At 44.3% G+C, this 8,722-nt stretch overlaps 1 pseudogene; it reads left to right on the top strand.

Moving 5' to 3' along the window:
* The first annotated feature begins 176 nt into the window (after positions 1-176).
* Positions 177-3,137, top strand: LOC144339482 (large ribosomal subunit protein uL16-like; annotated as a pseudogene).
* Positions 3,138-8,722: the final 5,585 nt, after the last annotated feature.

The raw sequence follows: 8,722 nt of genomic DNA on the forward strand, positions 1-8,722 counted from the left end.
AGTCCTCTGGGGCCACCCCCCTCAGCTCTCATCCCTTGCTAGGCACTTGAGGGCTGGGGAAGTCTTACTTATTTGCTGTGGCCCCAGCACCTCACACAGGGCCACTTGTGTGACATTTAGTTGGTAATGCTTCAATGTTGGTTAAACTCAGCTGTTAACTGCTAGTAGGACAATTCATGTGCGCATTTCGGCAAGGGTAAGGTTAACACTTGGGGTTTTAGAGATTTCTAGTTCCACTTTCCAGTTTTCTTTTCTTCTCTCCCTATTCAAACCAGCACGAAAAGAGAGTAGTAGTTCAGGGGTTGGTGCCAAAATCCAGAGCCTTATCAGGGGGAATACACAAGAAGGGACAGATCTCAGATGCATTTTAAGATATTGAGAGACAGAGTCTGAGTATAAATTGGGGGAAGGAGGCAAACGGCTTTAAAAAAATTTTTTTTTAGCACTGTGATGTTCTGAGTCAAAGATGACTCAGGCTTCAAGCCTGGATGATTGGATCGTGGTGGCAGCTATTACCATAAAAAGTGGAGGAATAACTGGGGAAGATGTTGATTTCCTTTTGGATGGATTGAGTTTTGACTCTTGTCAGGACACTAAGTGGACACAGAAATGCAAACAGTTGTTTTCATAGATGAGGGTAAATGCTAAGGATCAGAGAGGATTCCAAGGCCTTCTTAGGGCCTAGGAAGACTCAGGCACTGGATACTCTCATCACCCCCATGTTCTTCTTAAGGGTACGAAACCTACCTCCTCTGAGATGGTGGGGCAGGGGGGAGTTGTGATGGTCATCCCAGGGCTTGGGGTGTGCCCAAGAGTGAGATCAGATATGTGTTTGTGGCTGTGGGGAGCAGCATATGTCACTTTCAGAATGTCAGACTTGGGACCACTCAACCAGGAGATCAAGGGCTGGGTGAGAATTCAGCAATTACAGAAGATTTATGTTTCAATGTAATATCCTTTTTCCTACAGAGATTTAAAACTTTTAAAAGTTTACACATACAATTTTAAAACAAGATGAGTACATGAAGGCCATTCCTGACACTTATGGAAAGACATTAAGCCCTCCTTTAAAGTTAAGCCTCTCTGTGCCTGACTTTCTCTCCCTGCCTTTGTCTATACCACTAAGATTACTGCCTTTAATTCAATTCACGGAGCTTTTATTGTATGCTTACAATGAATTACAGTGTTTTGGGGACACAGCGAAAGAGAAAACATAGCCCCTGCTTTTAAAGACCTTACAATCTCATCATAGAGGCGTGACATACATGCAGTAAGCTATTAACCACCATTGCAAGGCAGCATAGTTACTGACTCATAGAACATATAGGTGACCAGGTTCCCTGGGGAAGATAGAAATGGAAGTGGACCCTGAATTATTGGTAGAATATAAAAGTGCGGGGGTGGGAAGGAGAAGGAACAAAAAGACATGGAGATGACATTGACCATAGTATGTTTTAGGGGAATACTGGCTTCAGCACACTGGGGAAAGTGGCAGATAATTTTAGTTAGGCAGAGTAGGGCCAGACTGAAGAACCCTGTTGAGCTAATACATCTTGGTTGCAAGTGCTAGAAACCAACGTGAACAGGCTAAACTGTACAAAAACATGGTGGTTAGAGCTCAGATTCTGATGTCAGATGGCCTTGATGTGAATCCTGATTTTATCCATTGCTAACTATAGTGGACAAGTTACTTAATTTCCTTGTCCCTGTTTCCTCATATGTAAAATGAAGTAATACATGGATTTATTGGGAATATTAAATAATATAATTTGTGTAAGCTAACTGAAACTTTACCTAGCATATACTAACTGCTCAGGAAGTTTTATCTTTTTTGTTGATAATGTTGACGATGTTGATAATTATGATGACGAAGCGAAGGAGAACTTAAAAAGACACGGGGGTGCCTTATAGAATTCAAAGACAGAAGTGCCTCCAGATTTTAATATGGGACTAGATCAGAAAGCCATCAGGGAAAGCAGAAAGCCGTCAGGGACCCAGTCACCATCTTCCGTTTCTGTTTCTCTTAGGAGAACTGCAACATGTTTCTGTTTTCCAACACAGCAGTCTTTCCTGTTTCTCTGTTCTCACAGTGGAATATGTTCGCCCTCAGCTCCTGAGTTCATATGGAACAATTCCAACTACCAGAAGACAAGTGTGGCAGCCTCTTAGTTGTAATTTCAGACTTTCAGGAAGGAAATCTACCTTGTCCAGATTCAGTCATGTGTCTACTTCTGGTCCACTCACCTGGGCCTGAGGACCGGGTCATGCAGTACAATTGGGGCTGCCCATCTTCTAGATGGAGGTCAGTTCTTAGAGAAAGGAATGACTCTTAAGTTCAAAAGACGCTCAAGCTCTTTCCCTTCGGCGTGCCACTGAAGATTCTGGTGTCACCATGGGCCGCCGCCCCACTGGTGTTACCATTATTGTAAGAACAACCCAAAGCCTCTCTTCTCGCGAGGTATTCCTGATGCCAAGATTCTCATCTTTGACCTGGGGCAGAAGAGGGCAAAAGTGGTTGAGTTTCCACTCTGTGGCCACATGGTATCAGATGAATGGAGCCCTGGAGGCTGCCCGAATTTGTGCCAATAAGTACATGATAAAAAGTTGTGGCAAAGATGGCTTTCACATCTGAGTGCGGCTCCACCCCTTCCACGTTATGCACATCAACAAGACGTTGTCCTGTGCTGGGCTGACAGGCTCCAAACAGGTATATGAGGTACCTCTGAAAAGCCCCAGGGCACTGTGGCCAGGGTTCACACTGGTCAAGTCATCGTGTCAATCAGCACCAAGCTGCAGAACAAGGAGTATGCGATTGAGGCCCTGCACAGGGCCAAGGCCGAGCTCCCTGGCCACCAGAGGATCCACATCTCAAAGAAGTGGGGCATTACCAAGTTCAATGTGAATGAATGCGAAGACGTGGTGGCTGAGAAACAGCTCATTCCAGATGACTGCGGGGTCAAGTACATCCCCAATCGTGGCCCTCTGGACAAGTGGTGGGCCTGAACTCATGAGGGCTTCCACTATGCTGCCCCTCCTAATGCCCGACAATAAATCCTACTTTCTGTCCACCTGAAAAAAAAAAAAAAAAAAAAAGACACCTCAAACTGACTAGGTATCTACTACAGCAGTGGTCTCCAACCTTTTTGGCACCAGGGACTGGTTTTGTGGAAGACAGTTTTTCCACAGATCAGTGCAGTGCGGGGACGGTGGGGAGGGGGATGGTTTCAGGATGAAACTGTTCCACCTCAGATCATCAGGCATTAGTTAGGTTCTCATAAGGAAAGCACAATCTGGATCCCTTGCATGAGCAATTCCTAGAATCCAGTGCCACAGCTGACCTGACAGGAGATGGAGCTCCCGTGGTAATGTTCACTCACCCAGGGGTTGAGGACTCCTGTATTAGAGCACTCTAGCCTTCTGACCTGAGGAACATGATTTTTAAGACAATGTTATTCATTTAGGAATTCCAATGTCTGGTAAATGACCACCGAGGTCTCAGGATCTGAGTGAGAAAATGAGTATATTCTGTACTTCAGGCTCTATTGAGGATAATGTTAAGGAAAATTCCATTCCAAATTTGTCTCTGAAATAGATCTTTGTGGTCCAAGAGTGAAGATAAGTTAGGCATATGTAGCAGAATATCTTTTTGCTATAGTAACCAATGTAAATTTTTCCAAGAATTGCCTGTGATCCTATGACGCTATCCTTTTTGGGCAATAGATCATGAAAGATCTGGTGCCTCAAGGAAGACTGACAGAGCAGAAGCAAAAACAAAAGGGTCAAGGCAGATTTGTGGCTTTAGCTGTTTTTCAAAGTGATGTGGAATAATATCTAATCGAGAAAGACAATAAAGATTAGAGTAGCAATTATCACACAAGAGAATAGAAAACCAAAGTTGATTCCTTGAAAAGATCAATGAAATTGTCAAATCTTTATCTAGACTTACCAAGAAAAAAAGAGAGAAGACTTAAATTACTAAAATCAGGAATAAGAGAGGAGCCATCATTACTGACCTTATAGAAATAAAAAGAATCACAAGAGAATACAGCAAACAATTGTGTACCAACAAATTAGATAAATAAAATGGACAATTTTTACAAAGGTACAAATTACTGAAATAGACTCAAGAGAAAAAGAAAATCTGAATACATCTATAACAAGTGAAGAGGTTAAATTATTGAAAAACTACTCGGCAAGAAAAGCCAACACTGAGATAGCTTCACTGGTGAATTCTGCCAATAATGAAGCCTTAGACATGAAAATACTTCCTGGGACCACTTATTTATTCATTTTCTGACAAATATTCGAGAACTTACTGTATGCTAGGGACTTGGAGTACAACAGTAGACAAGACAAAGTCCCTGCTGCCCAAGGGCTTGATTTGTCATGAGAAGAGTTTTAATCAAGGCACAGTTTGTGAGCTGCAAGGGAAACTATTGTGAACTCACAGAGTCTGCATAGGACTTTATGGAATGCTGGGTTTGTGTGCAAACAACTGTTTATCTGACTGCAGTCACCTCTATCCATGCTTCCATCTCCTCTCTCCTCTCCCCTATCCTTCTGCTCCCACCTTTTTCTCCCTCTGTTGAAGCAGCCAGCCCTGCTATTCAGAAGTGAGTACACATGTCTTCTTTGCTGTTAACCACTCTGCAGTTGCGAGACAATCTCACCTGTAGACACAGGAGTGGAAGGTCTTTCCTACGTCTATTCTCAAAGTGTGGATCATCAGACCTCGAAAGAGGATAGGAAGTCATTTTCTCCCTTATCAACCCATCCCAATCTCTCCCTGGCATCTTGTGCTCCAGATGTTGGGGACAGCATTCCAAAATGCTGCTGGAGATGGGCTCTCTCCTACCTGTCACCAAGCCGTGCAGTGGGAACCAAGCTCCCACAGCCTCTAGTGTATAGGAACCTTAAATAACATGCATCTGAAAATCTAGTGATGGTTAATACAGGAACGTCCCCTGTATTATTTTTGTCTTTTCTTTTTTTCTTTTTCTTTTCTTTTTTTTTTTTTTTTTGAGATAGAGTTTCACTCTTGTTGCCCAGGCTGGAGTGCAATGGCACAGTCTCGGCTCAGTGCAACCACCACCTCCCAGGTTCAAGCGATTCTCCTGCCTCAGCCTCCCAAGTAGCTAGGATTACAGGTGCCCACCACCATGCCTGGCTAATTTTTGTATTTTTAGTAGAGACAGGGTTTCACCATGTTGGCCAAGCTGGTCTCGAACTCCTGACCTCAGGTAATCTGCCCGCCTCAGCCTCCCAAAATGCTGGGATTACAGGCATGAGCCGCCGCGCCCGACCGGGTCTGAATATTTTCTGTAAGAAACGCTAGCACCCCTCTCAAAGGCCCTATAACCTTTTTTTCATCCTTCACAACTTTCTTCCTTAGCCACCTGAGGTTTGTCTGGGTTCACAGTCAGCGGCACTACACAAGCTTGGCTGGAATGCCTGGCTCTGGGGATTGACAGTGTGGCTCACCTGGCTGCAGGGCTGGCTTCCTGGGCATGCGACCTATACACTTGGGCACAGGGCTCCACTCAGGCCCCACACTTGGTTTCATGCTCTGCTGTCACCATCTTGAAATTCTCAACTTTTTAAATAAGGAGGCCGCATTTTTATCTTGCACTGGACCCTGCGAATTATGTATCCAGTCCCACAGGGTTGCACTTTGGACCTTTAGGGGGGACTTCTCTGTCGTGTTTCTGAGTCTGGTTAGAGTGGTGATTAATCACCTGGCTCTGGGGCGGACAGCTGGCATTTGAATCCTGGCTCCTTTACTTACTAGACCCGTGATCTTGAAAGTTCCTCAGCCTCTTGATTTATCAGTAAAGTAGGATAATAATAGCATGTATCTCATAGGCTCGCTGAGAGGATAAAATACATATGACACACTCAGAATGTGACACACTCAGAATGGTGCCTGGAACATAGTAAAAAGCTGTGCAATGTTGGATGTTTTTGTTGCACGGCTATTCCAAGGTCACGTTGCTCTGTATCTTTCAGCAGTGTATCTCGCACTTAGTGGTGAATCTGCCTGTTGGATTTAATTAGCTCTGTAATAGTCTCTGTTCATGAAAAGACTGCAGCAGAGTGCGCAAAGTGGGTGTGGAAGGGAGACCCAAGCTCTGCTTTTGCTCTGCCATGGAGCAGAATTCCGTGTTAGCTCTCCCTTTTCCTGACCCCACAGACATCCCATCTACTTAAAGCCATGTTTCCCAAAGTGTGGGCCACGTACCCCTGGACAGGATGATTTTAGGTACCACATAGACCCAGCATTAAACAACATTCCATCTCATAGACAGTTATACATTTCTTATATCCTTTCCATCCGGTGATTATATATAGAAAAATGTCTCTACTCAGTGTTAATACTTTTTTTTTTGGAGACAGAGTTTTGCTCTTGTTGCCCAGGCTGGAGTGCAATGGCTCGATCTCGGCTCACTGCAACCTCCGCCCCCTAGGTTCAAGCGATTATTCTGCCTCAGCCTCCTGAGTAGTTGGGATTACAGGCGCCTGCCACCATGCCCGGCTAATGTTTTGTATTTTTAGTAGAGACAGGGTTTCACCATGTTGGCCAGGCTTGTCTTGAACTCCAGACCTCAGGTGATCCACCTGCCTTGGCCTCCCAAAGTGCTGGGATTACAGGCATGAGCCGCCGCGGCTGGCCAGTGTTGATAAATTTTTAACATCTCTCACATACTTGCAAATTTTCCCTTTTTAGTAAAGAAAAAATTTTGCCTCCTGAACATGAAAGAAAAAAAAAAAAAGGAAAAAACGGGCCTGGGACTTTGAGCCTGCATCGGACCACAGTATCTAGTTGGAATGTTAAACATTATAATGTTCTCATTATATTTCTTTCTAGGATTAATTTATGAGTAGAGAAACTGGTTTTTCCATGTAAGGTAGTAATCCAAAGTTTCTAACTAGGGGCAAAATAACATGTGAGAAAGTCTAACAGTGTTTAAAAATAAGAAAATATTCCCAAAGAAACCTAGGGCTATGGCCAAAAGCAGAATGGAAGTGTGAGGCCACTGCAGAACAGATTGAGTCAGTTTAACACCAGTTAGCATCAACATCACAAAACATGATTTGTTGTTGTTGTTGTTGTTTTTGAGACGGAGTCTCACTCTGTCTGTTAGGCTGGAGTACAGTGGCATGATCTCAGCTCACTGCAACCGCTGCTTCCTGGGTTGAAGCAATTCTTGTGCCTCGGCCTCCTGAGTAGCTGGAATTACAGGAGTGTGCCACCACACTGACTAATTTACAGCTAATTTTTTTTTTTTTTTTTTTTTTTTGGTATTTTTAGTAGAGATGGGATTTCATCATGTTGGTCAGGCTGGTCTTGAACTCCTGACCTCAAGTGATCCACCCGGCTTGGCCTCCCAAAGTGCTGGGATTACAGATGTGAACCACCGTGCCTGGCCCACAATATGATTTTCATCACAGAAATGTAATACACATTTGGAAATGAAGCAACGAGCAGTGGGGAAAACTAAGGAAGAAGTATGTGCTAAGCAGTGTCTCCCAGGATGGCAAATGGAAGTGCAGCGTAATACAGCTCAGGGTAAGACTGTCTCCAGGGAGGAACCTGTGTGGAGTAAAGAGAGGGAAAAGGAAAGGAGGGTTTTTGGTTTGAGGAAAAATAGAAAATTGAAAGCCTACGCAGTAGGGAACATGTGTATTCTTTAGACATGACTGTGATCATGCAGACAGTTAAACATCTTTGTGAGCCTCACCTGTCCTTTTGGTTGCATTTCCAAGGCCTGGACGAAGGCCGAAGCTCTCAGTGCCCTGGCTGACTTGGCCCAGATGGAGTAATTGCAGCCTGTTGCTTCCATCATTCTCCCAGTCTTTCTTGTGGAGAGCAAATCAGCAAGTTAGCAGTTTCCTTTTAAAGCTCATTTATTTATGTTTTTAAAAAAGTGAAAATAAAGAATAAAAGAATCCAGGGGAAACCTGGATTTAGGAAAGTGGTGAAGGCGTGTGCCATATCTGTTAGTTCCCCACCCCATTCCCATCCACTCTACACCCTTCTCTGTCCTGCTGTATGCCCCAGGCCTGTTTAGGCCATGTCAATGTGTTATTTGCCCTCTGGCTTCTGTTGGGGGTCCTTAATGGGGAGCACTAGCAGGAAAATGGGGGAGGAGGAACAGTGAAGTCAGAGAATCTGCTCCTGCTCCCTCCCTGCAGGGTTGCTGCTGGCTGACTGTGTCCCTGTACTGCAGGTCTGCAGCCCCCGGTGCTTCCCCTCCTCTGGCCTCTTCAAGGGTAGCGTAGTAGCAGCTTCTACTGCCAGTAGCTTCAGGGAACTACATTATCCCTGTGGTTTCCCCACAAAAGACTACGGCAAATAGTCCTTTTCTTAAATTCTCCCAACACAGATTGAGCGCACCATCTGTTTTTGGCTGGGCTGCAGCTGATACAAGGTTATTTACAAAGATCAAAGTTTGGGAAACAGTAACCCAGAGGAAATCCACCTGTATTCCCCAAGATCTCTCTGATCCCTCAAACCTTCCAGATATCCAAAGGAGGTAATGGTAAGGGTTAGTAAATGGTGCCATCTTCCTCCCCACCCTTCATCCCCTCTCTTGTTCCAAGTACTTCTTTTAGTTGCTATTTTAATACAGATAATGCAATACTGTTTTCTGCAATCCTACGGAGTATAAATCTCAACTTTTTGTGGGTAACAGAATTCCATTCAAGTAAAACAGTTCAATGA

Source organism: Macaca mulatta, chromosome 2, assembly GCF_049350105.2.
Source record: "Macaca mulatta isolate MMU2019108-1 chromosome 2, T2T-MMU8v2.0, whole genome shotgun sequence".
In the NCBI taxonomy this organism is placed as follows: domain Eukaryota; kingdom Metazoa; phylum Chordata; class Mammalia; order Primates; family Cercopithecidae; genus Macaca; species Macaca mulatta.